The sequence below is a fragment of the Triticum aestivum genome, chromosome 4A (genome assembly GCF_018294505.1).
Source record: "Triticum aestivum cultivar Chinese Spring chromosome 4A, IWGSC CS RefSeq v2.1, whole genome shotgun sequence".
Lineage (NCBI taxonomy): Eukaryota > Viridiplantae > Streptophyta > Magnoliopsida > Poales > Poaceae > Triticum > Triticum aestivum.
This window is the reverse complement of record NC_057803.1, coordinates 39,463,114-39,472,878: the sequence shown is the minus strand read 5'-3', so window position 1 is coordinate 39,472,878 and position 9,765 is coordinate 39,463,114.

The following is a 9,765-nucleotide window of genomic DNA, read 5'->3' as shown; positions in this document are numbered from 1 at the left end:
TATTTCCTTGTTCATGATAATTGTCTATTATTCATGCTATAATTGTGTTATCCGGAAATCATAATACATGTGTGAATACATAGACCATAACATGTCCCTAGTGAGCCTCTAGTTAACTAGCTCGTTGATCAACAGATAGTCATGGTTTCCTGACTATGGACATTGGATGTCATTGATAACGGGATCACATCATTAGGAGAATGATGTGATGGACAAGACCCAATCCTAAGCATAGCACAAGATCGTGTAGTTCGTTTGCTAGAGCTTTTCCAATGTCAAGTATCATTTCCTTAGACCATGAGATCGTGTAACTCCCGGATGCCGTAGGAGTGCTTTGGGTGTACCAAACGTCACAACGTAACTGGGTGACTATAAAGGTATACTACAGGTATCCCCGAAAGTATCTGTTGGGTTGACACGGATCGAGACTGGGATTTGTCACTCCGTATGACGGAGAGGTATCTCTGGGTCCACTCGGTAATGCATCATCACAATGAGCTCAATGTGACCAAGTGTTTGTTCACGGGATTATGCATTACGGTATGAGTAAAGTGACTTGCCGGTAACGAGATTGAACGAGGTATTGGGATACCGACAATCGAATCTCGGGCAAGTAACGTACCGATTGACAAAGGGAATTGAATACGGGATTGATTGAATCCTCAACATCGTGGTTCATCTGATGAGATCATCGAGGAGCATGTGGGAGCCAACATGGGTATCCATATCCCGTTGTTGGTTATTGACCGGAGAGTCGTCTCGGTCATGTCCGCGTGTCTCCCGAACCCGTAGGGTCTACACACTTAAGGTTCGGTGATGCTAGGGTTGTAGAGATATTAGTATGCGGTAACCTGAAAGTTTTTCGGAGTCCCGGATGAGATCCCGGACGTCACGAGGAGTTCCGGAATGGTTCGGAGGCAAAGATTTATATATAGGAAGTCCAGTTTCGGCCATCGGGAAAGTTTCGAGGGTAATCGGTATTGTACCGGGACCACCGGAAGGGTCCCGGGGGTCCACCGGGTGGGGCCACTTATCCTGGAGGGCCCCATGGGCTGAAGTGGGAGGGGAACCAGCCCCTGGTGGGCTGGTGTGCCCCCCATGGGCCTCCCCCTGCGCCAAGGGTTGGAAACCCTAGGGGTGGAGGGCGCCCCACCTGACTTGGGGGGCAAGTCCCCCCTTTGGCCGCCGCCCCCTTGGAGATTGGATCTCCTAGGGCCGGCGCCCCCTAGGGGTCCTATATATAGTGGGGGGAGGGAGGGCAGCCGCACCCAAGTCCCTGGCGCCTCCCTCTCCCCTCGTAACACCTCTTTCTCTCTCTCTCTCTCTCGTTGGAGCTTGGCGAAGCCTTGCCGAGATCACCGCTGCTTCCACCACCACGCTGTCATGCTGCTGGATCTCCATCAACCTCTCCTTCCCCTTGCTGGATCAAGAAGGAGGAGACGTCTTCCCCAACCGTACGTGTGTTGAACGCGGAGGTGCCGTCCGTTCGGCGCTAGGTCATCGGTGATTTGGAGCACGACGAGTACGACTCCATCAACCCCGTTCTCTTGAACGCTTCCGCTCATGATCTACAAGGGTATGTAGATGAACTCCCCTCTCCCTCATTGCTAGATGACTCCATAGATTGATCTTGGTGATGCATAGAAAATTTTAAAATTCTGCTACGTTCCCCAATAGTGGCATCATGAGCTAGGTCTATGCGTAGTTTCTATGCACGAGTAGAACACAAGTTGTTGTGGGCGTTGATTTTGTCAATTTACTTGCCGTTACTAGTCTTATCTTGATTCGGCGGCATCGTGGGATGAAGCGGCCCGGACCGACCTTACACGTACGCTTACGTGACACTGGTTCCACCGATTGACATGCACTAGTTGCATAAGGTGGCTAGCGGGTGTCTGCCTCTCCCACTTTAGTCGGATCGGATTCGGTGAAAAGGGTCCTTATGAAGGGTAAATAGAAATTGGCATATCATGTTGTGGTTTTGGCGTAGGTAAGAAACGTTCTTGCTAGAAACCTATAGCAGCCACGTAAAAAACTTGCAACAACAATTAGAGGATGTCTAACTTGTTTTTGCAGCATATGCCGTGTGATGTGATATGGCCAAAAGGATGTGATGAATGATATATGAGATTGATCATGTTCTTGTAATAGGAATCACGACTTGCATGTCGATGAGTATGACAACCGGCAGGAGCCATAGGAGTTGTCTTAATTTATTTATGACCCACGTGTCAACATAAACGTCATGTAATTACTTTACTTTATTGCTAAACCATTAGCCATAGTAGTAGAAGTAATAGATGACGAGACAACTTCATGAAGACACGATGATGGAGATCATGATGATGGAGATCATGGTGTCATGCCGGTGACGATGATGATCATGGCACCCCGAAGATGGATATCAAAAGGAGCAAATGATAATGGCCATATCATGTCACTATTTGATTGCATGTGATGTTTATCATGTTTTACATCTTATTTGCTTAGAACGACGGTAGTAAATAAGATGATCCCTCACAATAATTTCAAGAAAGTGTTCCCCCTAACTGTGCGCCGTTGCGAAAGTTCGTTGTCTTGAAGCACCACGCGATGATCGGGTGTGATAGATTCTAACGTTCACATACAACGGGTGTAAGCCAGATTTACACATGCAAAACACTTAGGTTGACTTGACGAGCCTAGCATGTACAAACATGACCTCGGAACACAAGAGACCGAAAGGTCGAACATGAGTCGTATGGAAGATACGATCAACATGGAGATGTTCACCGATGATGACTAGTCCGTCTCACGTGATGATCGGACACGGTCTAGTTGAGTCGGATCATGTATCACTTAGATGACTAGAGGGATGTCTAATCTGAGTGGGAGTTCATTAAATAATTTGATTAGATGAACTTAATTATCATGAACTTAGTCTAAAAACCTTTGCAAAATGTCTTGTAGATCAAATGGCCAACGCTCATGTCAACCTCAACTTCAACGCGTTCCTAGAGAAAACCAAGCTAAAAGATGATGGCAGCAACTATACGGACTGGGTCCGGAACCTGAGGATCATCCTCATAGCTGCCAAGAAAGCATATGTCATAGAAGCACCGCTAGGTCAAGCACCCATCCCAGAGAACCAAGACGTTATGAACGCTTGGCAGTCATGTGCCGACGATTACTCCCTCGTTCAGTGCGGCATGCTTTACAGCTTAGAACCGGGGCTCCAAAAGTGTTTTGAGCAACATGGAGCATATGAGATGTTCGAAGAGCTGAAAATGGTTTTCCAAGCTCATGCCCGGGTCGAGAGATACGAAGTCTCCGACAAATTCTACAGTTGTAAGATGGAGGAAAATAGTTCTGTCAGTGAGCACATACTCAAAATGTCTGGGTGTTGGAAATATGCCCTAGAGGCAACAATAAAATGGTTATTATTATATTTCTTTGTTCATGATAATTGTCTATTGTTCATGCTATAATTGTGTTATCCGGAAATCGTAATACATGTGTGAATACATAGACCACAACACGTCCCTAGTGAGCCTCTAGTTGACTAGCTCGTTGATCAAAAGATAGTCATGGTTTCCTGACTATGGACATTGGATGTCATTGATAACGGGATCACATAATTAGGAGAATGATGTGATGGACAAGACCCAATCCTAAGCTTAGCTCAAAGATCGTGTAGTTCATTTGCTGTAGCTTTTCTGAATGTCAGGTATCATTTCCTTAGACCATGAGATTGTGCAACTCCCAGATACCGTAGGAGTGCCTTGGGTGTGCCAAATGTCACAACATAACTGGGTGACTATAAAGGCAAGTTACAGGTATCTCCGAAAGTGTCTGTTGGGTTGGCACGAATCGAGACTAGGATTTGTCACTCCGTATGACGGAGAGGTATCTCTGGGCCCACTCGGTAATGCATCATCATAATGAGCTCAATGTGACCAAGTGGTTGATCACGGGATCATGCATTATGGCATGAGTAAAGTGACTTGCCGGTAACGAGATTGAACGAGGTATTGGGATACCGACGATCGAGTCTCGGGCAAGTAACGTACCGTTTGACAAAGGGAATTGTATAAGGATTGATTGAATCCTCGACATCGTGGTTCATCCGATGAGATCATCGTGGAGAATGTGGGAGCCAACATGGGTGTCTAGATCCCGCTGTTGGTTATTGACTGAAGAGGCGTCTCGGTCATGTCTGCATGTCTCCCGAACCCGTAGGGTCTACACACTTAAGGTTCGGTGACGCTAGGGTTGTAGAGATATTAGTATGCAGTAACCCGAAAGTTGTTCGGAGTCCCGGATGAGATCACGGATGTCACGAGGAGTTCCGAAATGGTCCGGAGGTAAAGATTTATATATGGGAAGTCAAGTTTTGGCCATCGGGAAGGTTTCGGGGGTTACCGGTATTGTACCGGGACCACCGGAAGGGTCCCGGGGGTCCACCGGGTGGGGCCACCTATCTCGGAGGGCCCCATGGGCTTAATTTGGTGGGGAACCAGCCCCTAGTGGGTTGGTGCGCCCCCCTTGGGCCTGTCCTGCGCCTAGGGTTGGGAAACCCTAGGGGTGGGGGCGCCTCCCACTTGGCTTGGGGGGGAAGCCACCCTTGGCCGCCGCCCCCTTGGAGATCATCTCCCTAGGGCCGGCGCCCCCCAAGGCCCCTATATAAAGAGGGGGGAGGGAGGGCAGCCGCACCCCTTGCTGTTGGCGCCTCCCTATCCCTTCGTAACACCTCTCCTCCCCGCTTGCTCTTGGCGAAGCCTTGCCGGGATCCTGCTGCATCCACCACCACGCCGTCGTGCTGCTGGATCTTCATCAACCTCTCATTCCTCCTTGCTGGATCAAGAAGGAGGAGGAGACGTCTTCCTAACCGTACGTGTGTTGAACACGGAGGTGCCGTCTGTTCGACACTAGGTCATCGGTGATTTGAATCACGTCGAGTACGACTCCATCAACCCTGTTCTCTTGAACGCTTCCGCGCGCGATCTACAAGGGTATGTAGATGCACTCCTCTCTCCCTTGTTGCTAGATGACTCCATAGATTGATCTTGGTGATGCGTAGAAAATTTTAAAATTCTGCTACGTTCTCCAACAGTGGTATCAGAGCTAGGTCTATGCGTAGTTACTATGCACGAGTAGAACACAAAGCAGTTGTGGGCGTCGATATTGTCAATTTGCTTGCTGTTACTAGTCTTATCTTGATTCGGCGGCATCGTGGGATGAAGCGGCCCGGACCGACCTTACACGTACGCTTACGTGAGACTGGTTCCATCGACTGACATACACTAGTTGCATAAGGTGGCTGGCAGGTGTCTGTCTCTCCCACTTTAGTCGGATCGGATTCGATGAACATGGTCCTTATGAAGGGTAAATAGAAATTGGCAATTCACGTTGTGGTTTTGGCGTAGGTAAGAAACGTTCTTGCTAGAAACCTATAACAGCCACGTAAAAACTTGCAACAACAATTAGAGGACGTCTAACTTGTTTTTGCAGCAAGTGTTTTGTGATGTGATATGGCCAAAGGATGTGATGAATGATATATGTGATGTATGAGATAATCATGTTCTTGTAATAGGAATCACGACTTGCATGTCGATGAGTATGACAACCGGCAGGAGCCATAGGAGTTGTCTTTATTTATTTATGACCTGCGTGTCAACATAAACATCATGAAATTACTTTACTTTATTGCTAAAGCATTAGCCATAGTAGTAGAAGTAATAGATGACGAGACAACTTCATGAAGACACGATGATGGAGATCATGGTGTCATGCCGGTGACGATGATGATCATGGCACCCCGAAGATGGATATCAAAAGGAGCAAATGATAATGGCCATATCATGTCACTATTTGATTGCATGTGATGTTTATCATGTTTTACATCTTATTTGCTTAGAACGACGATAGCTTTAATAAGATGATCCCTCGTAATAATTTCAAGAAAGTGTTCCCCCTAACTGTGCACCGTTGCGAAGGTTCGTTGTTTCGAAGCACCACATGATGATCGGGTGTGATAGATTCTAACGTTCAAATACAACGGGTGTAAGCCAGATTTACACACGCAATACACTTAGGTTGACTTGACGAGCCTAGCATGTACAGACATGGCCTCGGAACACGGAAGACCGAAAGGTCGAGCATGAGTCGTATAGAAGATACGATCAACATGAAGATGTTCACCGATGTTGGCCAGTCCGTCTCACGTGATGATCGGACACGACCTAGTTAACTCGGATCATGTTTCACTTAGATGACTGGAGGGATGTCTATCTGAGTGGGAGTTCATTGAGTAATTTGATTAGATGAACTTAATTATCATGAACTTAGTCTAAAATCTTTACAATATGTCTTGTAGATCAAATGGCCCACGTTGTCCTCAACTTCAATGCGTTCCTAGAGAAAACCAAGCTAAAAGACGATGGCAGCAACTATACGGACTGGGTCCGGAACCTGAGGATCATCCTCATAGCTGCCAAGAAAGATTATGTCCTAGAAGCACCGCTAGGTGATGCACCTGTCCCACAAAATCAAGACGTTATGAACGCTTGGCAGTCATGTGCTGATGATTACTCCCTCGTTCAGTGCGGCATGCTTTACAGCTTAGAACCGGGGCTCCAAAAGCGTTTTGAGAGACACGGAGCATATGAGATGTTCGAAGAGCTGAAAATGGTTTTTCAAGCTCATGCCCGGGTCGAGAGATATGAAGTCTCCGACAAGTTCTTCAGCTGTAAGATGGAGGAAAATAGTTTTGTCAGTGAGCACATACTCAGAATGTCTGGGTTGCATAACCGCTTGACTCAGCTAGGAGTTAATCTCCCGGATGACGTGGTCATTGACAGAATCCTTCAGTCGCTTCCACCGAGCTACAAGAGCTTTGTGATGAACTTCAATATGCAGGGGATGGAAAAGACCATTCCTGAGGTGTATTCAATGCTGAAATCAGCAGAGGTGGAAATAAAAAAGGAACATCAAGTGTTGATGGTGAATAAAACCACTAAGTTCAAGAAAGGCAAGGGTAAGAAGAACTTCAAGAAGGACGGCAAGGGAGTTGCCGCGCCCGGTAAGCAAGCTTCCGGGAAGAAACCAAAGAATGGACCCAAGCCCGAGACTGAGTGTTTTTATTGCAAGGGAAGTGGTCACTGGAAGCGGAACTGCCCCAAATACTTAGCGGACAAGAAGGTTGGCAACACTAAAGGTATATGTGATATACATGTAATTGATGTGTACCTTACCAGTACTCGTAGTAGCTCCTGGGTATTTGATACCGGTGCGGTTGCTCACATTTGTAACTGAAAGCAGGAGCTGCGGAATAAGCGGAGACTGGTGAAGGACGAGGTGACGATGTGCGTCGGGAATGGTTCCAAGGTCGATGTGATCGCCGTCGGCATGCTGCCTCTACATTTACCTACGGGATTAGTTTTAAACCTCAATAATTGTTATTTAGTGCCAGCTTTGAGCATGAACATTGTATTACGATCTCGTTTAATTCGAGATGGCTACTCACTTAAATCCGAGAATAATGGTTGTTCTATTTATATGAGAGATATGTTTTATGGTCATGCTCCGATGGTGAATGGTTTATTCTTAATGAATCTCGAGCATAATGCTACACATATTCATAGTGTGAATACCAAAAGATGTAAGGTTGATAATGATAGTCCCACATACTTGTGGCACTGCCACCTTGGTCACATAGGTGTCAAACGCATGAAGAAGCTCCATGCAGATGGACTTTTAGAGTCTCTTGATTACGAATCATTTGACACATGCGAAAATGAGCAAGACTCCGTTCTCAGGAACAATGGAGCGAGCAACCAACTTATTGGAAATCATACATACTGATGTGTGCGGTCCAATGAGTGTTGAGGCTCGCGGTGGCTATCGTTATGTTCTCACCCTCACTGATGACTTGAGTAGATATGGGTATGTCTACTTAATTAAACACAAGTCTGAGACCTTTGAAAAGTTCAAGGAATTTCAGAGTGAGGTTGAGAATCAACGTGACAAGAAAATCAAGTTCTTGCGATCAGATCGTGGGGGAGAATACTTGAGTCACGAATTTGGCACACACTTAAGAAAATGTGGAATAGTTTCACAACTCACGCCGCCTAGAACACCTCAGCGTAATGGTGTGTCCGAACGTCGTAATCACACTCTATTGGATATGGTCCGATCTATGATGTCTCTTACTGATTTACCGCTGTCATTTTGGGGCTATGCTTTAGAGACTGCCACATTCACTTTAAATAGGGCTCCGTCGAAATACGTTGAGACGACACCATATGAATTATGGTTTGGGAAGAAACCTAAGCCGTCGTTTCTAAAAGTTTGGGGATGCGATGCTTATGTCAAGAAACTTCAACCTGAAAAGCTCGAACCCAAGTCGGAAAAATGCGTCTTCATAGGATACCCTAAAGAAACTGTTGGGTATACCTTCTACCTCAGATCCGAAGGAAATATCTTTGTTGCCAAGAATGGGTACTTTCTAGAGAAAGAGTTTCTCTCGAAATAAGTAAGTGGGAGGAAAGTAGAACTTGATGAAGTGTTACCTCTTGAACCGGTAAGTGGCGCAACTCAAGAAAATGTTCCTGAGGTGCCTGCACCGACTAGAGAGGAAGTTAATGATGATGATCATGAAACTTCAGATCAAGTTGCTACTGAACTTCGTAGGTCCACGAGGACACGTTCCGCACCAGAGTGGTACGGCAACCCTGTCTTGGAAATCATGTTGTTAGACAACGGTGAACCTTCGAACTATGAAGAAGCGATGGCGGGCCCAGATTCCGACAGATGGCTGGAAGCCATGAAATCCGAGATAGGATCCATGTATGAAAACGAAGTATGGACTTTGACTGACTTGCCCGATGATCGGCGAGCCATAGAAAATAAATGGATCTTTAAGAAGAAGACAACCGCGGATGGTAATGTGACCATCTATAAAGCTCGGCTTGTCGCTAAGGGTTATCGACAAGTTCAAGGGGTTGACTACGATGAGACTTTCTCACCCGTAGCGAAGCTGAAGTCCGTCCGAATCATGTTAGCAATTGCCGCATTCTATGATTATGAGATATGGAAAATGGACGTCAAAACGCCATTCCTTAATGGTTTCCTTAAGGAAGAATTGTATATGATGCAGCCGAAAGGTTTTGTCGATCCTAAGAATGCTGACAAGGTGTGCAAGCTCCAACGCTCGATTTATGGGCTGGTGCAAGCATCTCGGAGTTGGAACATTCGTTTTGATGAGATGATCAAAGCGTTTGGGTTTACGCAGACTTATGGAGAAGCCTGCATTTACAATAAAGTGAGTGGGAGCTCTATAGCATTTCTCATATTGTATGTGGATGACATACTGTTGATGGGAAATGATATAGAATTCTTGGAAAGCATAAAGGCCTACTTGAACAAGTGTTTTTCAATGAAGGACCTTGGAGAAGCTGCTTATATATTAGGCATCAAGATCTATAGAGATAGATCGAGACGCCTCATTGGTATTTCACAGAGTACGTACCTTGACAAGATATTGAAGAGGTTCAAAATGGATCAGTCAAAGAAGGGGTTCTTGCCTGTATTGCAAGGTACGAGATTGAGCACGGATCAATGCCCGACCATGGCAGAAGATAGAGAAAAGATGAGTGTCGTCCCCTATGCCTCGGCCATAGGGTCTATCATGTATGCTATGCTGTGTACCAGACCTGATGTAAACCTTGCCGTAAGTTTGGTAGGAAGGTACCAAAGTAATCCCGGCATGGAACACTGGACAGCAGT